The following is a 21,857-nucleotide window of genomic DNA, read 5'->3' as shown; positions in this document are numbered from 1 at the left end:
GAATCCAGAGTGTCAGCTTGGGGCTAGAGAGCCCCCAGAGAGGACCCGCGCTTGCCTCTGGCTGGGTAATCAGAGAGCTTGCTCCCCTGTGAACTGAAGGTTGGAGCTTCCAGCCCAGCTGGGAATACTGGGTTATAACTGATCCGAGGCCTTACTAAGCTATACTGTGCGAAACATTCTTTCTTACCTAGCTTCTTCCCTGACTTATCCTCAGTATCTATTTTATTTTTGTTTTTTAAGCTTTAAAAGTTTTATGTATGTATGTATTTATTTATTTATTTATTTATTTATTTATTTATTTATTTAGGAGAGAGAGAGCACGCCCCTGCAAGCCTATAAACGGTGTGGAGGGGCAGAGGGAGAGGCAAAGGGAGAGAATCTGAAGAGGTCTCTGCACTGAGCCTGGGGTTCAATTTCAGGACCCTGAGATCATGACCTGAGCCAAAACCAAGAGTTGAAGGCTTAACCAACTGAGCCACCCAGGTGCCCCATATGTTTTAAATGTTTCAGGGATTTTATTTTTAAGGAATCTCTACATGCTTTGTGAGGCTCGATCTCACAATACCGAGATCAGGGGCAATATCTAGTTTATTTTTGTTTATTTTTTTAAAATATTTTATTTAATTATTTGAGAGAGAGTGAGAGAGCGAGCAGGAGAGCATGGTGGGAGACACAGGGAGAAGGAGACTCCTCGCTGAGCAGGGAGCCCGATGTGGGGCTCGATTCCCAGACCTTGGAATCATGACCTGAGCCAAAGCAGACGCTCAACTGGCTGAGCCTCCCAGGTGCCCCAGCAATCCCTAGTTTAAATCAGAGGTGGGAAGATCCTGCCTGAACACCTAAAGTTCATGTTAATTACTAAGGGGGTTGGTAGAAAGAGTCTTTTCTTTTTCTTTCTTTTTTTAGGATAAAAACAAGTTCTGGAGTTCCAGAGCCTAGGTATCTCATAGACAATATGACCTTTCTTCCTGAGAATGGGTTTTTACACCTGTTTGTTCCTGGAAAGTTGGCATCAATTCCTCTAAGCCAGTTTAAAGGAATTGGCTTTTTTATTCCTCACAGCCAAAAAGAACACACGCCAAGGTCTCAGTGAGAGGATCGCTTATAGGATACGGGCTTTAGTTGTGAGATGTGGGAAAGGATGGGAAGAGGCAGGGTTTGTTCTATATTGAACACTGGCAGCACTGACAATTCTGTGATTGTGGTAAAGAAGTCATAGGCGTTTCCTTAGGGAGGGAGGTTGATGTTTGGATGTCGGTCTGAACAGTATTGTGAGTAGCCTTGTTTTGTCTCATTTCATCAAGGTCTCAAAGCAATCTTGTCTGAGGTTGATATTCTACATGTAAGATTATTTATTTCAATCATGGAAACAAAACAGTCCGGCTGGGAGTGCCAGAGCAGTTCAGGGCATCGGAGGCTGGGATTGTTCTTTGTCCCTGGAAATCCCTAAAACAGAGAACAAGGAAAGAGAGCCCTCTGGTCTCCCAAGCTGTAGCTGCAAACCTGAGTGGGAAACTGAGACTTGGACTAAGTATCTTGAATTTCCTGTGGCTCCATTTCCCATTTCAAAATGGGTCAAAAGGAATTGTTCCTGCATGGGTTGTCCCAGGTGTTAAATTGGTAGAGTAGGCAGCTAGATCTGAGCTGGAGGCAAGGAGGGTGGTACACAGTGCTTTCGTGGTTTCCCACCTGCTGGACTGTCAGATCCAGACCAGCAGGGACAGAGCATGTGCTCTCCTTTCCAGCGTGTGTCCTACAATAACGTATGGCTTCCTTATAATATATTTACATTGCGGTTTCCATCCCCCAGTAGGGGAAGATGGCCTTGACAGTTCCAGGAAGACCTTTGTTAGGGCCCAAATCTCCCCCTATCAACCAGTAGGCTGAGTCCCTTAGATGATTGGAAACATCTTCAGTTGGAGACCACCCTGGCTGTGACCCATAATCTATGAGACATAAAAAGAAAAGACACCCCTAACGCCGGTGCAGCTCCACCCCGGGGCCTGTCTGCTCTCCCATCTTGAGAGTGGACTGAAGTTCAACCAGGAGTGTAAACCAACTGAGTATACAAGTGGGACTGTACAATTGTGAACAAGAGTATTCCCAGGAAAAGTCCTTCTGGACATTGTTGTTTGAACAGTGGGGATACGGATTGACCACTGTCCCCTGACATTCAGATGTGGGTTCCCGGAGGATATGTTAGGATCCTCGACAGGGAAGCTCGCAGCCAAGGCCTGTGTGACGGCCGTACTGCCATCAACTGTTGAAGGAGTTTGGGAAAATCTCTTCTTCTCTCTGGGCCTCACTTTCCTCATGTGTAAGATAAGGTTGTTATTCAAATCCTCCACGGTCCCTTCCTGCTCAGTTTCTGTGAGTGCATGTGGGTCTGCGGTGCCTTTTAAGCAGCCCTAGGGACTGCAGCTGAGACCTGACTTGGTCCCTTCACTGTGTGTCCTTTTCAGGAGCCTGATCTGAGCCCACACTGGAAACAGAGAACAGAGGGAGCATTTGGGAGACAGAAAATCAGCAGATTTGGAGGATGAGCATAACCCGAGGAAGGACAAGGCAATGGTGGAGCAGGTGATTGCCAAAGGAGGTAAGAATAAGGACAAGTTGAGTCCAGAAAACTCAGGGGAACCTGAGGAATGCATACAGCAGCATCCAACTCTGCAAGGAGCAGCCTGAGCTGAGCAAGGAGAACTAGGAGAGTAAGTTTTCCCCTCAACTTCAGGTCTTTTAAAAATTGATTCATAACGGATTCCCGTGTGGCATCAGTTTCACGTGGCAACACAGGGATTGGACGACTCTATAAATTATGTTAGGCTGACTACTAGTGTAGCTACCCTCTGTCACCACGCAGAGCTGTTACTGCACCACCGACTACATAATATGAGATCTGTCCTCTAACATTTTTTTTTAAATCTTCACTGTGGACGATGTTTTGTCAGAGTGTAGGTTTCTATGCCCTCCCCTTCCCCCACCACTACCATGGGCCTTCTTTGGACTTTCCCAGAGAGGAGCAGTGACATATAGGAGGTTCCCTATTTTAGGTCACTGCAGCCCCTGATCTTGGACCAGGATGCTCAGCCAGGGCCAGGGAAATATGGATTAGCAGGAACCCTTCTTTGCAAGCCCAGCTCCAATGTGAAGGACCACAGTGCCTCTTCTAGGCCCCCGCAGGAATGGTTCAGCACCCAGGAGCTGGCCCTACATAGAGGGCCAGAAAAGGGCAGATTCCCCTAAACCCAGCCCAAAGTGTTCCATTTAGACTCAGAAGAAGGTGAATAGCAGCACAGGCTCTTTTCCCTATGCTGAGTGGGGGGACTGGGGGGAGCCTCAGTGCCAGTGCAGGAGGGAGCATCAAAGGGAACCTTTGGATGTTAACCTAAAGTTTCGTGGCTAGAGCCCACCCAGGGGACCAAACCTACTTAAGATCCATCCAGATCTTGCCAGCGGCTTCCGTGGGTCCTGCAGCCCTGACTTCCTCTAGGTATCTCCAGCCAGCTACTGCCCCTGTCTTTGCCTGCTTCCCCCTGGTGTCCTTGGGCAACCTGAAGGTCTGTTCCCTTAAGTAGTCTGCCGCCTGGTGGATTCCAGGGGAACTGCCGGGGCCTGAGGCTGAAGGCACAGGCACTGAATCCCTGACTCCAGCTGAGAGGTCAGAAACCAGGCTCTGAGCCACCACCTGCTGAGACTCCAGGATGTGGCCCCTCACCAGGCAGTGTTTGCCTGGGGGTCCCAGGACCCACTGATGTGCGAAGGTCACCTTCTTTCTTTTTTTTAGGTGAAAATGACATACAATAAATTTCACCCATTGTCAACAATGACAGAGTTGTTCAGCTAGTGCCCTAGTGTGTTTCAGAGGCTTCCTTCACCTTCCCACACTCCCTCCAGCCCCTCTGCAGACAGTCTCCGCTCCCTCCTCCAGCCCCAAGCAGCACTGATCTGCTTTCTGTCTCTGTGCATTGCTCCTTTCTGCTCATTTTACATAAGCACAATGAGAAGGTTTGTAGTTCTTGGTGACTGGCTTCTTTCACTTAGCATCCTTTTGAGGTTCCTCCATGCTGTAGCTTGGATCAGATTTCTGTGCCTTTTGTTGCCCAATAGATGCCATGGTACAGATAGGCCTCATTGGGTTTGTCCATTCACCAGCCGATGGCCCTTTGTGTTGCTGTCAGGTTTTCCCTATTGTGAATAACGCTGCCCGGAACATTTCTGACCAAGACTTGAGCAGACATATGCTTTTACTTCTCTCAGATAGATTCCTAGTTGTGGAATGGTTGGGTCCTATGGCAAGCTTGTGCTGATCTCTTAAGAACTCTCAAAGTGGCTTCCGCAGTGGCTCTTATATTTTACGTTGCCACCAGCAATATAAGAGGGTCCAGTTTCTCCACATCCTCAGCAACACTTGGTATCGTCTTTGGAACATAAGCACACTAGTTGATGTAAAATGGTACGTGGTTGTCCTTGCATTTCCTTGAGCACTAATAACATATTAATAATAACCTTGATTACCTTTTTATGTGTCTCCTTTGGTACATGTGTATTCAACTCTTATACTGGCTTAAACGAGTGTGTTGCTTCGGCCCATTGAGTGAGTTCAAAGTCCTCTTGTCCCTCGTGAATGTGAGTCCTCACTGGGTATTTAATCCACAAATATTTCCTCCTAATCAGTGGCTTCTCTGTTTCTTTTCTCAGTGGCAAAGTTTGATGCAAAAAACTTCTTCATCTTCAATTTTCTCTTACGTATCGTGCTCTTGCCGCAGTGACTTAGAACTCTTTGCTTACTGTGAATTCCTGACCATTTTCTCCCATGTAGTCCTCTTACACAATAGTTTTGGCTCTTATACTTAGATCTGTGACCATTTTGAGTTCATTGCTGTGTAAGGTGTGATTTCCTGCAACAGCAGTGGGGGAGCTTTGTCCTGACAGGTAAAGGAGAGCCTGGGGGACAACTTTGTTTCAGAGTTAGTCTCCCCTGGGCCAGGAATGGAGATTTCACCCTGCTGCACCTGTTAGTGAAAGGCTGAGTGCCTTTGGGGAGGGGAGATACATGGGGCTGGGGTCATATATGGCATGTACTCCCCGTTCTCTGGGACTGGGTTAAAAGTAGCTCCTGGAGTCCCAGGGCAGTCCTGCTCACAGGTGTCTTTAGAAGCACAAACACACTGAGAGCAGGAGAGGCTAACACAGAAAGGACCCCAGGGATCCCAGGGGATCTGGGTTGGGATCCGAGAGGGTCTTCTGTGGGTGGGTGGGAAAGAGGACTCCCACACAATTGGAACTCAGGAAACATACCCAGAAGGAGTGGAGCAGATTGAAGACATTTCCCAGAGTTTGCACTATTTTTCCAACATGAAAATCATGGTGTGTGCCTGCATCAAAGGTGCTCGGGGGACCCATGCTGCCTCAGTTGGTAGAGCGTGCAACTCTTTATCTCAAGGTCCTGCGTTAGAGCTCCACGTTGGTCATGGAGCCTAGCTGAAATTAAAAAAGTAATAATAATAAATAAAAAATACACAGGTGCATGCGTCAGGAATCTGGAATTACTCCCCCTAAGGAAAGGATGGGGCAGCTCCCTTAGTCCTTGCAGGTCAAGAGCCATTCTGCGCCTTAGAGAATCCTAAAAGTTGCTTGATATTTCCTCAGATCAACCCAGAGATTCTACACTTTTAGTATTTGTTGGGTTTCCCGTGTATGGTCAGAGGTCCACTGGCAGACAAAAGTTGACACACGGAGTACAGAGTAGACCAAAACACAGAATAGTACCTGGATGCACCACATTAGTCTCTGTCCTCACTGCGGTCTCACTGAAAATGAGAATGGGCAATCGAAATACCTGGTATTCAACACACATTAGGAAAAAATGGAAAGTTTGGGTTAACAGTTTAAATTATTGTGTCCCCAGATTGAATCTGATGGCAAGTGGAGACTCTGTTGAACGTCTTCTAGGTTCTGCAGGTGGAAATGAGGGGCTGAGGGACAAAGAAATTTACAACTGAGAGTAACTTTGGTAACTTAGTACCTTCACACTTGACACAGTTTTCTTTCATTTTGTCTGATGCCCTGCTGTCATGTTTGATTCTAACCATATTTGTACAAGGAAGTTGATATCAATAGCAAACCTAAAATCCATACCACTAAATATCACAGTGCTTATTCCTAATGGTACTTTAGGCTCGTTTCTAACTGCCTGTAGTTTCGTTATGACTGACTCTGAAGGCAGCCCATTCTAGCCATGTGTGCACTTCTCTTTGGCCCCACCTCCAGGTTAAGCAGTGCACCTGAGAGGGCTCTATCACTGGGGGAAGGACGTAGGTCAGACAGGTAATAAAGAGAAATGGGGGGACTGGGAGTCAGCAAAAAGAAAGCATAATTATCAGTGCATTGATTCCAGAGAGGACCATTATATTGCTTTTTAAAAACTATTTTCTTTACTTCTTTGAGAGAGAGCGATTGGGAGAGCAGAGTGGTGGAGGGAGGGGGAGAGTGAGAGAGAAGCCGACTCACCCCTGAGCAGGGAGCTGGACATGGGGCTTATCCCAGGACCCTGGGATCCTGACCTGAGCCAAAGACTGACACTTAACCAATTGAGCCACCCAGGTGACCCTTAAAATAATTTTAAAAAATTTCTGGAATACTTAACATACAGCGTTACATTAGTTTCAGGTAAGATCATGGTATTTATTTTTTATTTTTTTTCTTTAAAGATTTTATTTATTTATTTATTTATTTATTTATTTATTTATTTATTTAGAGCAGGGATTACGGGCAGAGGGAGAGGGAGAAAGAATCCCAAGGAGATTCTGCATTGAGCATAGAGCCCAAACGTGGGGTTCCCACGACCCTGAGATCATGACCTGAGCCAAAATCAAGAGTCAGATGCTTATCCGACGTAGCCACCTGGATGCCCCTTGGTATTTCTAAGAATAATATGTTTAGCTTTCTCTCTGAAAGAGGTACTGAGTAATGAGCAAGGCTAAGAGAAACCATGGTACCCATAGGGGCCAAGGTCAGATTGCCCAATATGTACCACAATGGCATATTGTTTATTTTGAATTGTAGCTATTTGAATAGCAACTGCTGCAAGGACACTCAAACCCTCCTCTTTCTCCCTGAAAGCAGGAAACCCATCTCCCCTATGAAAAAGTCATCCCCTGTACTAAAAAGTAAAAAGACATCCTTCTCACCAAGGCCTTTAAAGCAGAGGGACTGAATTCTGCATAGAACTCACTCCAAATTAGAGCTCCCAAACGTCCCTTGGAAATGTATTGTCTCCTTGTCTAAAATGTATAAGAAATGTCTGCCTTAATAGTTTCTATTTCTTTAAAGGTCTGAATTTCAATATCAGTTCTTCATGCATATTCAATATCTCAGGTAAACTTAATTCTTAGTTAAGCTGGAAGACCTTGAAGGGTAATGGAGGAACTTGTCCTTCCCTGCATATATTTTCCTAGGGAAATTATTGGATTCTTGCTGATTTACAAGCTCCACCTAAACAATGTGTGGAAAAGAAGGGAAACTGTGTTCTTTCATTTGGGCATTTCCCTTCAGTGGATCTGGCCTGGAAATAAGAAAGAAAGAAAGAAGAAAGGAAGGAAAAAAAAGGAAAGAAGGAAAAGAACGGAAGGAAGGAAGAAAGAAAGAAAGAGAAAGAAAGAAGGAAGGAAGGAAGGAAGGAAGGAAGGAAGGAAGGAAGGAAGGAAGGAAGGAAGGAAGGAAAAAGGAAGGAAGGAAGGAAGGAAGAGAGGACGGAAAGAAAGAAAGAAGAAAGAAAGAAAGAAAGAAAGAAAGAAAGAAAGAAAGAAAGAAAGAAAGAGAGAAAGAAAGAAAGAAAAAGAGAGAAAGAAAGACAGACAAAAAAGAAAGGGGGAAGGAGGGAGGGAAGAAAGTGTCGTGGTCAATTTTCCTTGTAAACATCTCGTGACGAATCTGTTGGTGAACACCCAAATGGTGGTGAATGTTGGGAAGGCCCGTCCCTGGCATGCTTTCAGGAGGGTGATTTGGCGTGTATAGAACTATTTAGGGAAACAAACTAAGAATCTGTGGATTAATATGGCCTTATTCGCTAGAAAATGTCACCTCAGCTATGTAAGCATAGCCATGGGAAATCAACCCAAAGAGTTCCACTTTGTGTGGTAACCTCACACAACATTTAGAGACCATGTATGTTTTGCCTGGGTCAGAGCGTGTCCTCATGTGGGAAATCGGTTCTTGCAGTTAGTGTTAGTGGTCTCAGTTGCTTTGCAGGTACCTCACAATTTCCCTTTGAAAATGTGAGTAAAACTTGATCCTGGGTAAGACTTATGATTAGTGGCGCCTGATTTGGCAATGCAACCTTTTACATCATCCCCATATTTGTTGGATGTGCTCTTATGCAATTATCTGGTCTTTCTTGAAATAGTTGCCATTCGCCAAAATTAAACCTGGATAACCTGTGTACAGAGTGACTGGTGGATGATGGATTTTGTGGCCATTATGGCCAAAATTGTTGCTAAGGTATCTCCCAAAACCATGTATTGTTCTTTGGCACATGCCCATTTGCAACTCCAAAAGCCCAAAGCCATTGTTCCCTGCTACCCTGGGGTCCTTGTCATCAATTCCCCAGAAGTTCAGGATTATAACAGCTCTCATTATCTTTTTTAAGATTTTACTTACTTATTTGACAGAGACACAGAGAGAGAACACAAGCAGGGGGAGCAGCAGAGGGTGGGGAAGAAGCAGGCTTCCTACCGAGCAGGGAACCCAATGTGGGGCTGGATTCCAGGACTCTGGGATCATGACCTGAGCTGAAGGAAGTTGCTTAACCTACTGAGGCACCCAGGTGCCCCAACAGCTCTTATTAAATCCCAAACCCTGTCTATCTTGTTTTTGTTTTATACACTATTGTTTTGTGTATATTGTGTATATTGTTTTATATCACTATTTTGTTTTATACAATTTCCCATAGTTAGGAAGACAGCAGGGATAAGAAAAGATGAAGTACAGGGGGCAATCTTACCTTGAAAAAGTACGTCATTTTTGGGAAATCCGCCACCACACATGAGTGAAAAATTGAACCCTGAGACCTAGCATAACCTTAGCTGACGGTAATTCCCTTAAGCTAAATCAATAGGAACATACCTCCCATGAAGCAAGTTGGGGTTTTTATTCCTTGCGGCCAGAAAGAACACACCTCATGGTCTCAGGAAGAGGGTGTTAGAAAGAACCTCTTGTAGATAGGAAATGCCCTTCACGGTGTCCTTCATGTGACAAGGGCTAACGAACATTACGTGAAGGTGAGGAACAGATGTTTACTGTGGTTATTGGGTTTTTGTGTTTTTTTTTTTCTACATCCAACATCACCAAATAATTTATTTGGAATCAGAATTCAAAAGAACATTTGACAGTTGAGAACTGTTTATTCTGATCCAGTTGTACAACTAATCTAGGTGAAATTTCCAAATAAATTTTACATGGGTTTTCCAGGACTGCGGCTTCTCGATGACTTCAAATTTAGGATATTCAAATGTGAATTCCGGGAACGTATTCATGTCTGATTTACCATATGTGTATTTAAGCTTCAGAAGCTCCCTCCCTAGGTCTTGCTGGTGCTCTGGGCCAGTATCAATGGGTCCTCCAGATGCCCGTAGCTTAGTTCTGTATTCTCTAATCTTGTCCACGATGAGTTTCTGTACAGGACCAAGTTCTTTATTAAATGCCCCCGCGGTAACACCAGTGTTGCTCCTCAAATGAACTGAGACTGCAGACCGAATGAGAGGAGAAACTGAAGAGAATCTGAAGCATCAGGGTAATTCTGACTTGCTCTCAGTCCTGAGCTGCCAGAGCTTCCACTGCCTCCACTATTCTACTTCTGGACGTGGCTCCGCCCCCACCCGCCTACCCGCCCTCCCAGTGCATTCTCAAATTTTTTTCCTTGGTAGAGATTAGCATACATGTTTCTAAACATTAAAAACCCGGGGAAGTAGAGATAAGCATCTGAACTAGTTCTCTATTGATGCATATTAACAATTAGAAAAGCAGTGGTTTAAAGCAACCAACATGTGTTATCTTGCAGTCCTTTGGCTCAGGAGTTTGGAATGACGAGGGTGGGTTCTCTGCTCACGGAATTGGTCAGTAAGTCGTCCCCCACCTGAACAGGTCTGATAGTGACCTTGTAGTGGTTCTCTCTCCGAAGAGGGCCTGCCCTCAGCATCTCACTCCTCTGGGATCCTCTTCTCTGACCTCATTTCGATCTGTCATGATGCTTTCAGCTTAGCCAGGTAGCTTAGGAGGAATGCTAGAACTGTGGAACCCCAGACCTGATCTCCGCTGTCCCTTCTCCAGGAGGAGAATAAATGACAGAGGTCTTCATAAAGAAATGACCCCCATGAGGGCTGACATTCCCCAGCAATTAGAGCAGAGGAGGAAACCTACAGGCAAACGGAGGGCCTAAAAACCCAAATCATGGAAGCAGGACACAGATCAAGTAGGAGCCCTTCCCAGAAATGTCCCCATTCTCCATTGAAAGCCACTTTGGATGAAGGGTGTGAGCACTGGGTCTTTCAGAGTCTCCATCCTCGGCTCTTTGTTTAAAACAGGCTTTATCCATACGTGAGAATCTCCTTGGAGCTTTTGTCAGAAATGCAGATTTGTGGGCCTTATCCCCAGGGCATTCTAAGAGGCACACAGTGACTCTGATGGAGGTGTTCTTTAGCTCTGCAGCTGGTGCCCAGGGATGGGACCCCTGTCTGCTGCATGATACCCCATTTCCCGTCTAACATTCCAGTGGTCCATGCTGCCTTCTCGAAGTTATATTCTACATTCTCTATCATACACGAGATAAATATGCTCAAAGAGATAATTAAGTGATCCACAAAAGCATATGGGACATGTGGTGAAGCTGCTATTGGCATCTTGGACTGCTTTTCTGAAGGCTGTGCTTCTATTGCTTCAGCCCAGAACCGGGATTGGGTTTGAATGGAAAGATGGTTGGGACTGGAGATCAGTAAAAGCTCGTTATTGCTGGTAAATTTTATCTATCTGCTTCACAAGTATTTACTGAATGTTTCACCTGGCAGTCTCTCGGACGCACGGGGGACATGGGGTGAGCAGGCAGACCCAGTGCCAGCTCTCAGGAAAGAGAACTTTAGCACAGGAGTCAGATATTTTATAGATAATCATTGAAGTGCCTTTTATTTGTGACTATGGTAAGTATTATTTAATACTTTTGTGTTCTGTGATCCTAATCCCTGAGCCAGTGATGGAAAAGCTAATATAAGTAACAGAATTATATAATTGGGAGAAAAGATTGGTCCCCAGAAAGGCCTTTTTTTTAAGATTTTATTTATTTATTTGACCAAGAGAGACACAGCGAGAGAGAAAACACAAGCAGGGGGAGTGGGAGAGGGAGAAGCAGGCTTCCCGCCAAGCAGGAGCCCGATCCAGGACTCGATCCCAGGACCCTGCGGATCCTGACCTGAACCAAAGGCAGAGGCTTTATGACTGAGTCACCCAGGCACCCCAGAAAGGCCTTGTTTTTAACAGTGGAAATACCAACATTTGATCCAAAGTCTCCTGAAAATGAATTTTTTATTTTTAAGCTGAACTTTTAATTTTAGTGTTCCCTGAATTTCAAATGTGGGGTTCTCGAGGGTGTGTTCCGGAGCCTCCACAGGGAAGCTTGCAGCCAATGCCTGTGTGGGGGCACCGTTGCCACTAGGTGTTGAAGGTGTTTGGGCAAATCTCTTCACGTCTCTGGGCCTCAGCTTCCTCTCCTGTATGGTGAGGTTGTTATTCAAATTCTCCAAAGTGCCTTCCTGCTCAGTTTCTGTGAGTGTAGGAGGGTCTGAGGTGCCTGTTAAGCAGCCCTGGGGACTGCAGCTGAAACCTGACTTGGTCCCTTCCCTGTGTGTCTCCTGCAGGAGCCTGAGCTGAGCCCACACTGAAAACAGAGAACGGAGGGAGCAGATGGAAGATAGAAAATCAGCAGGTTTGGAGGATGAGAATAACCCTAGGAAGGACAAGACAATGGTGGAGCAGGTGGTTGCCAAAGGAGGTAAAAATAAGGACAAGTTGATTTCAGAAAAATCCAGGGAAACTGAGGAATGTATACAGCAGCATCCAACTCTGCAAGGAGCAGCCTGAGCTAGGCAAAGAGGTTGGAAGAGTAACTTCGTCCATGGTGAAACTGTGCACCTGCCGAGGAGCCCCAGAGGATGGATTGTGGTGGTTTATGCTGCTGGGAAGCACCGGTTCCAAGAGGAGGAGGATGTTACCACGAGGCTCTGCCCCAGACACCTAGCTCCGACTTGGAGCTACCCACACTGTAGGTGTCCTCCAAGAAAGTGTGTACTGAGAGGGATCAGTGATGTTTGGATAAGGGTTGGAGTTGTCCATTCTTACTGCAGATAGTTGTGCCCTAAGGTCAGGAAGGGCCAGGGTAGGGGACCCTTGCATCTGAAGCCACATGATTTTAATAATAATCTTAATAATGCTGCCTGGGTGGGCCTTGAATAAAAAGAGTAACGATCTACTCAGAAAGTGAAGTTTTAGGGAATATAATACATGAGTGGGGTCAAGTGTAGTGTAGTGGGAGGAAAGTTACTGCATTTAACAGCACCTAATGACTTCTGGGGAGACAAACTTGACCCTAATCATGGCTCTAGATGCCAAATAATGAAGCAAACCACTTACTTCCATTGGTAACAGAAACGGGAGACCCTTAATGCCCATAACAAGCTGGAAAGTTGCTCTGCCTGTTGGGTCATGCAAGAAAACTGATCACTTGAAATGTGTTTCAAGAAGGGGCTGGGTTGAGTTTGTGACAATATGCCCTAGGTCTTGGAGAAAAAGGTTTGGGGCTTTGGAAGTTGCCAGTGAGCTGGCTCATAGTAACTTTACACAATCTTGGGAAAACATGTCTAGCAAAATTTTGGATTCATTGGACACTAAATATTTGGTCCATGATCTGCAATCATTCTTCACAGATTACCCTCTATTTGCTTGAGCGAAAAATGACTTTTCTATTCTTAGAAACACCAAGGGTGCGTGAGTGGCTCGGGCACTTAAGGGTCTGACTCTTGGTTTTAGCTCGGGTCATGATGTCGTGGTAGTGGGGTCAAGACCCATATTCGGCTCCATGCTCAGCACAGGGTCTACTTAGTTTCTTTCTACCTTTCCCTCCTCTCTGTTCTCCCAGCTCACACTTACTATCTCCAAAATAAATAAAATCTTTCAAAAGGAATGATGCGCCCCCAAATGCAGATTTAAACACCTCCTATGATGACTTTGATGAATAACAAGGTAAAGCAGCCTTTTTTTTTTTTTAAACAGAGAGCAGAATTGTAATTCAGGATGTCAGTGGAAGAGGCAAGTAACCTCCCATCATCTCAACATCTGAAAGTAAACAGGTAAAAGAAGGAATGTATAGAATTATATGTCATGTACACAATGACTGGTTCATTATAAACAAATTGGAATAAATCTATGTGTATATTGACTCGTGGGTCCTGTCAAAAAGGCAGAGCATTGGGAAAAACAAAAACAACAAACCGTCCTGAAAGTCATTTGGGTAATTGGACTTTAAAAAACTATTAGACAAACATTTATCAAACACATTTCAAGCTGTTTGTGAGCCACATTTTTGCCCTTCAAGAGTGAACTTTAGGAGAGACACCTAATACTGAGTGGATGCTTTGGTTTCTTTGAGACATGTCACCTGAGCCACTGGGAATGTGACCTTGTGAGTCACACAGCTGCGCGAGCTTTACCTGACAGGATGTTAAGTTCAGTGCCTAAAGAGTTAACATAAATATGCTACACACACCAATCTTTACTTTAACCAAAGATCATTTACTCTCTGTTGGGGGTATGAAGCTGACACAAAGGACTACAGATTCTGTTGCAGAATCAGGACCGGAGGCTTACAGACTGATGGGAGTGGACACCTACTTCCGATTTGGAGTCGGAGCCATTGTCTCCTAAGGCAACTGAGTCAGACAACCAAACATTCTTGAAGATAGGTACAGTACTTTGGAGAAATTGTACTAATCCTTTCAGTATGTTTGTATGTACATATATACACAAGTGTGTGTATCTTGATCTGTAGCTCTACATGTGTTTTATATGCAGCCACAGACACACACACACACACACACACACACACACACACAGGTGGTTGGGAACCTGTGAGTATGTCATCACAAGCACACATCTGGGAAACGTCAGCACTGCCAGATACTGGTCAGATCCTTCTTCACTCATCACTGGCTGCACTTGTTCCCCTCACTTGACCTTGATTACGTAAACAGTTTGATATTGTCTCTGACCCTACAGGGGACTCATCTAGACATCAGCAGCCGACGTGCCTCGGACGGAACCCTTCTTACGCATTGTTTCTAGTTCTTTCTGAGTTTCATCCTCCATTATCCTAATGTCTTCCATTGTCAGATCATTCCACTTGTCAATCCAACAAAAAAGCTGGCGATGAAGTTTGTAAATATCCTTTTCTCTTGCTTCTGAATGAAGTTTTCTACTTTGCTTTGCAGTCCCCACCACTTGAATTTGATGGTCACCAGCTTGTAGGCACACATCTGAGGACAGTCAGAGTTGTTTGCCAGCTCCTTCTTCCAGTTGGGTCCCAAAGGCCCTCTCTTGGTCTTGACTGACTGGAATAATGCTGGGTCTTCATCAGCTTTGTAGTCTGCTGGTTCAACTTGACTTCGATCTGCAATATCTATGCGGACAATTTCAACAGTTTTCCATGCGTTCGGATCTAAACCGTGTACATTTTCTAATGTTCCCAAGTCTGGTTTGTGCCATGTTTCAATTTTAATGAAGAAATCATCTTTCATATATACACTCGTTACAACTGAGGCATAATGGTTTGTTCTACAGTAGGGGTATGCGTTCCAGGCTTCCTCGTGAAACAGCAAGGAGCCCTCCGGAGCAATCATCCTGACGAATGCAGGAACTTTGCTCCTGAACAGAACATGGCAAAACCACACGGAATTCCTTAATCAGCACCATCTTCCCGGAATCCCCTCACAGCTACCGCCACTATCACCACCACCGCCGCTGCTACCGCCCCTCACGGCGCCTCTATACACAGGTTTTTGATCTTGAGAGTCACCATCCTTACTCCGCATTGGTCAAGGGTCAACCTGTATCTCTATTTACAGAGGACATGCTCCTAAAGATAGAAAAACCTCAAATCATCCACACACAAAAATATTAGAGTCCATAGACTCATTCCGTAAAGTTGCAGGGTACCATATATACAAAATCAGTTGTGTTTCTATGCACTAGCAATGAACAATCTGAGAAGGAAATTTAGAAAGCAATTCTATTTACAATGGCACACAACACAGTAAAAGTGTCAGGTGTAAATTCATTCAAGGAGAGCAAGACTTGTTCACTGAAAAGCATAAGAAGCAATGGTTCTGCGAGAGATGAAAGACCAAATGGGGGGAAAAAAACAACTGTATGCATGCACTGGAAGATTTAATATAATTCATATGGCAATACTATGCAAATAGATCTACAGAGTCAATACAATTCTATCAAAAATTTTTCTTCTGCATTTTCTAAATTCTGTCAATACCTTGTAGTATATTTCCTTTCAGACGTTGTAGTTTTCATCTCTTAAAGATAGAGAGGGTGTTGTTTATATTTTCTATTTCTCAGTTTAACATTTACAACTGATGGAAAACTTATACTAAAAGCTTTCATATCCTTCTCTGGCGGTTCTCACATGTGTCAGCTCTGGATTATTTTCCGATGACGGATCTGGCTCCTGATTAGGGGTCATTTTGCCTGGGAGAGCTCCAGGTCCTGTTCCCTCTACTGCTTTCAAATGATTGCCCCCTGACTTGCTGGCCTTTCCTCCCATGGAGGCCCTGAGCAGGACCTCACTGCAAGCCACACCAGGGACCCTGCACAGCTCTGGTTAGGTGACTTTCCTCAGACCAGCTGGTTGTCCCACATCACCTTTCCCTTTTATTCCCCAGGAATCCCAATTTGGCTGGTAAAATACCTGGCGCTTTCTATTTTTTAGGTTAAGCAGGCAGTGTGTCTCTTTGCCTGTTCCAGCTCCTAGAGGCCCCTCCTCCATGCTCAGCCCCAGCCCCAGCCCCAGCAGGCAGAGTCCTCCTCACACAGCCTCCTTCTGACCTCTTCTCTGCCTCTTTGTGTTTTAAGACCCCCTTGTCATTGCAGGGCGCCGCCTGGATAATCCAGGATCATCTCCCCATCTCAAGGTCCTTAACATAAGCACCTGTGCAGGGTCCCTTTTGCTGCAGGATGGAACATGTGCACAGGTTCCTGGCATTAGCCTGGGCAGCTCCTAGGGAGGGGGCATTATTCTACCCAGCAGCACACTATTGATCTCAGGTGACAACTAAAGTTGGACGCCCCCTCTCCACCCTCCAATCTTTTCTAATTTAAACATTCCGGGAAAAGTAAACCACTACCTCAAGGCGCAAGCAAGACAAGGCAAATCAGAACCCTAGGGCGCTCCATCCATGACCATACAATTGCCCAAATCTCTTCAAAGTAGTCTGTTTAGTTTTCCAGACCTGGCTATTTTCCCTCCAAAGGCCGACCTGACTGCAGAAATCCCCTCCAGGGGGAAGCGCCCAGCGGTGGAGGGAGGGCAGGCGGTGGCAGAGTGGGGAGCCTGGGACCCCACTAACCCCCTGCTGAGAACTCTGAGCCTGGTTTAAGGGAGCAGAAGCAGTGGTCCCCTTTGGCCCTGCCCTCAACAGCGGGATCCTTGGGCGTCTCCCCGCGAAGCCACGAGGGGGCGCGCCGTCCCTGTCCTAGGAGCCCTCCTGGGGAAGAAGCAGGCCCTGGGATGTGTTCAGCGTGTGGAGTGTTGTGGGCTGGTGTCAGCCCGAGGGCCCAGGGGTTGCGGACTTTTGGTCCTCCCCTCCCCCCCGCAGTGTCCAGGCCTGGGGGAGGCTGTGGGGACTGGTTTGAACTGTACAGGTGCAGCCATGGCACTCGGTGTCCTCCAACCAGGGTCCGAAGGGAAAGAGAGAGAGAGCTAGAGAGAGCAAGAGAGAGTTGTATCTGCTCTTCGCGGGCTGTTGGAAAGTCCTCCCTCATGTTTCTCTCTGGCTGGCACAGCCTTCCCTGGGCTGGGTGGGGGGGGTTGTGTAGGGTTTGGGGGGCCATAGCTGCAGGGAGAGGAAAGAGTGGTAACCAATTCAGGAGACAGAGGAGACTGGGCAGGTGAGGAAGGAAGCCAGGGCACGGGAAGGGAGAAGGGGAAGGGGGACTGGAGGAGGAGAAGGAGGAACACCAGTACTGAAATCCAAGTTGGGAGGGGAGCTGGGGGGCAGGGAGATGGGGTGGGGTTGGGGACTGAGGCGAAGCCCTTGACTTCACGGACGGGGCGTGTCTGATGCAAACCAGGCAACATGGCGGTGGGGTTCTGCAACTTAGAATTCGTGGGGCTGAGGAGGTAGCAGCGCTGTTGCGTCCATCCTATTCGGAAGCGTCGTGTGGAGGGTGAGGATGCTTGCGACAGGAGTGGGTGCCGAGGGTGTTGGGGTGCGCCTAGGCGAGTGAGCCTGTGTGTCCGGTGGAAGGGGGGTGAGACTGGTGTGGGGCGGAGGCGGAGGGAGTCACACTTACCCGGCAGGGGAGACTCCGGGATCAAGCAGGTGGTTTTCCCAGGGGAGGCCCTTCCATCATACCAGGGACATGCTGACCCCCGCGATTTCCCCGAGTATGGACAACTCCTCTGCATTATTTGTGGCAGTGGCAGTGGGGGGCTGCTTTTGCTCTTTCACCTGTTGTTGGTTGTTTAAGAATAGCCTTTGTTTTCTTATTCATTTTTCTGTTTGTTTGTTTTGTCTTTTCCATGACTTTGGCTGATGACATGGGCTGAAGAGGAAGCTCACTCAGGGGACACCAGGACCCTGAAGAAAACACCTCTGCTTTTAAGGGCTGCTTTCTTGAGAATCTGGGTTTGGCTGTTTCTCAATCAAAAGCATGCAGGACAGTTTCTGTCCACTGGTCATACATCCCACCTTGGCTGTCGGGGTTTTTTCTGTTTTTCGCAGAGCAATTTCTCTGCTTATATTTCAGTATGTGGTTTGCAGTCCCTGATCCAGCAAAGGTGCTTTCTTTTCATTCCCCAGGGAACAGGGGTTTGCATCCCTTCTCCTTCCTCCCTCCCCTCCCCACCTATCCCCCCAGGCACCCTGCAAAGCCTCACCCAATCCCCAGACTCCGTACCCTTGATTAGGCCACTTGGTAGCCTACCTAGTATAGCCTTGCTCCAGAGGACCCTTCCGAGACTAGAGAGGGTCCGGCTTGATGTACTGTTTATTTATTGTAAGTTTATTTGTTGAAGTAATCCCTACACCCAAAGTAGGGATAGGGCTCATGAAGCCAGATGGAGACTCCCCTGCTCTCCTGACTGAGCCAGCCAGATGCCCCCTGACAGGCTTTTAAAGAGGCACCTCTGTGTACTCACAAAGAACCCGCTGGGTTTGGCACCACAGACCTTTCCCAAACAGCAGGTTAGCTCTAGGACAAAGGGCCGTGGGCCTTCTGCAGCTCTTGGGCTCAAGCCAAAACTGTCCCTACTGATGTACCTGCATTGCTTTGTCAAACTGAGCTTGAAGGGGTTTCTGGCTTCAGGCTTTCACCAGAGCTGGTGTTTTTTTTCTCTACTCCCTAAAGGCCTCTATTCAGAATCTACAACTGAGGGTCTTCCAACTTTGATTTTCACTTAGGGGAGCCACACCAACTGGGACTCAGCAACGGGTTACTCTTCTGCCAGAAACAATTAAACAAAAGAGCAACAGCGTCACACAAGATGCGCGAAGTGGAGATTTCCAAGATCCTGGGCATCAGGCAAAGGGGACAGCCATCCCGGACACATGGCAACACAATGGTGAGCAGAGCCCTAGAGCTGCTCAGAGGTACTGGCTCTAGAGAGTTTCCAAGCAAGGCACTGGGGGGAGGGGAACTTGAATAGGAGCCCCATGGAGCTCCTGGAATTGAGGACACTGATCTGAGAGAACCCAGGACTGAGTCTCAGGGAGGACAGAGCTGCAGGAAGTCACCTAGCCAGAGCTGTGGAGGGGCCCTGGGGAGGCATGGACAGCAAGTCAGGGGGTAATCCTTTGCACAGGGCCTGGTGCTCACACGGTGCTGGGAATAGTGCCTGTGTCCAACAGATAGACTAAGCAAAAGTAACCCTCTTAATTTGTGAGGAATAGGGTGGAAGACAGGGGGAGGGCTTGCTACAGTACCTGGAACTCATGGTGAGTCCTCCACGGAGCCCTGCTCTGGGCCACTGAACTATGCATTGAAGCAACAGCAGAAATGTTTCCAAGTAACTTCAGTGCATCCCTGAACAAAGCTCAATATTATAGAAAACACAAAAATATCCAGCAAACAGCAAGGTAACATTCACAGTGTCTGGCGTTCCATCCAACAGTTTGAGGTATGCAGACAAAGGGGGGAAATGAGCCCTCCTGAAGAGATGGATCACTCATCTGAAAATGACCCAGAGCTGACAGCAAGATGGGAATCACCAGAGCACAAGAAAGCATTTGTTCTAACTGCATCCCATTGGTGAAAACATTCAGCAGATACATGGAAAATGTTAAAAAAAAAAAAAAAAAAGGACCCAATCTCACATGAAGAGATGAAAACCACAATGTCTGAAAGGAAATGTACTGCAAGGGGCTGATGGTGATTAGGGAAGGCAGAAGAAAAACGTTCAATAGGAATCCAAAAGAATCTGCAGATCCTGCTGTTGCCTTCTGAACCACCTTAACCATTCCAATCCATGAACACAGGATGTCTTTCCACTTGTTGAGGTCTTCCTTAATCTCTTGCAGCAATATTGTGTAGTTTTCAGTGTACAGGTTTTGTGCCTCCTTGACTCAATTATTCTTCGATACCATTCGGGTGGGTGCTGTTGTCCATGGAATCGTTTTCTTAATTGACTTTCCCGGTGTCCATTCCTAGGTTATAGAAACACCTGATTTGTCTGCCTTGTACGCTGCAACTCTGCTGAAATAGGTTATGGACTCTAATAGTCGTGGTTTCTGTGTGTGTGTATTTGGTATTTTTCTGTATACAGGAGTATGTCATTTGCAAATCCAGATACAAATTGTCCCTTGAAGAACCTGGGGGTTAGGGGTACAGAGTCCCACAATTGAAAATCTTTGTATAACTTTTGAGTCCCAGAAAACATAGCTACTAATAGCCTACTGAAGTCTTACAGATAACAAAAACGGTTGATTAATACATATTTTGTGGGTTACTTGAATTATGTACTTTATTCTTTTGATACAGTGAGTTAGAGTGAAAATATCATTGAGAAAATCATAAGGAAGAGAAAATGTATTTCTACATTTGTACTAGACTGTATTTGTAAAAAAAAAAAAAAATAATCAACCCATGAGTGGACCGACATTGTTCACTAAAATTCAAAGCCATGTTGTTCCCCAGTCAACTATAGTTTTATTGCTTCGTTTTCAAATGTTTTCCCCTCACCTTCAGGTTTTTAAACAATTGAGTCATAACTGATTCCCCATGTGAGATCAGTTTCACATGGCAACACAGGGATTGGACGACTCTATAAATTATGTTAGGCTGATTACTAGTGTAGCTACCCTCTTTCACCTCGCAGAGCTGTTACTGCACCACCGACTACATAATATGAGATCTGTCCTCTAACATTGTTTTTAAATCTTCACTGTGGATGATGTTTTGACAGAGTATAGGTTTCTATGCCCTCCCCTCCCCCCACCACTACCATGGGCCGCCTTTGGACTTTCCAGAGAGGAGCAGTGACATGTAGGAAGTCCCTATTTTAGGCCACTGCAGCCCCTGATCTTGGACCAGGATGCTCAGCCAGGGCCAGGGAAATATGGATTAGCAGGAACCCTTCTTTGCAAGCCCAGCTCCAATGTGAAGGACCAGAGTGCCTCTTCTAGCCTCCTGCAGGGATGGTTCAGCACCCAGGAGCTGGCCCTACATAGAGGGCCAGAAAAGGGCAGATTCCCCTAAACGCAGACCAAGTGTTCCATTTCGACTCAGAAGAAGGTGAATAGCAGCACAGGTTCTTTTCCCTATGCTGAGCTTCCACGGGGGGAGCCTCAGTGCCACTGCAGGAGGGAGCATCAAAGGGAACCTTTGGATGTTAACCTAAAGCTTAGTGCTTAGAGCCCACCCAGGGGACCAAACCTACTTAAGATCCATCCAGATCTTGCCAGCAGCTTCCATGGGTCCTGCAGCCTTCACTTCCTTTAGGAATCTCCAGCCAGCTGGTGCCCTATCTTTGCTTGCTTCCCCCTGGTGTCCTTGGGCCACCTGAAGGTCTGTTCCCTTAAGTAGTCTGCCGCCTGGTGGATTCCAGGGGAACTGCCAGGGCCTGAGGCTGAAGGCACAGTCACTGAACCCCTGACTCCAGCTGGGAGGTCAGAAACCAGGCTCTGAGCCACCACCTGCTGGGACTCCAGGATGTGGCCCCTCACCAGGCAGTGTTTGCCTGGGGACCCCAGGACCCACTGATGTGCGAGGGTCGCCTTCTTTCTTTTTTTTTTAGGTGAAATTGACATACAATAAATTTCACCCATTGTCAACAATGACAGAGTTGTTCAGCTAGTGCCCTAGTTTGTTTCAGAGGCTTCCTTCACCTTCCCACACTCCCTCCAGCCCCTCTGCAGACAGTCTCCGCTCCCTCCTCCAGCCCCAAGCAGCACTGATTTGCTTTCTGTCTCTGTGCATTGCTCCTTTCTGCACATTTTACATAAGCCGAATGAGACAGTCTGTAGTTCTTGGTGACTGGCTTCTTTCACTTAGCATCCTTTTGAGGTTCCTCCATGCTGTAGCTTGGATCAGAT

At 46.5% G+C, this 21,857-nt stretch overlaps 1 non-coding gene across 1 annotated transcript; it reads left to right on the top strand.

Annotated features, from left to right (window-relative positions):
- The first annotated feature begins 17,611 nt into the window (after positions 1 to 17,611).
- On the top strand, positions 17,612 to 17,774 carry LOC148161823 (U1 spliceosomal RNA). Its single transcript, XR_015767348.1, has one exon. It is a non-coding gene; the product is annotated as a U1 spliceosomal RNA (small nuclear RNA).
- Positions 17,775 to 21,857: the final 4,083 nt, after the last annotated feature.

The sequence above is a fragment of the Eumetopias jubatus genome, unplaced genomic scaffold (genome assembly GCF_037043125.1).
Source record: "Eumetopias jubatus isolate StellerSeaLion01/CBP00866 unplaced genomic scaffold, mEumJub1_p1.0 scaffold_54, whole genome shotgun sequence".
NCBI lineage: Eukaryota > Metazoa > Chordata > Mammalia > Carnivora > Otariidae > Eumetopias > Eumetopias jubatus.
Note: the sequence above shows the minus strand (reverse complement) of the source record. Positions and strands in the feature narration are given on the sequence as shown.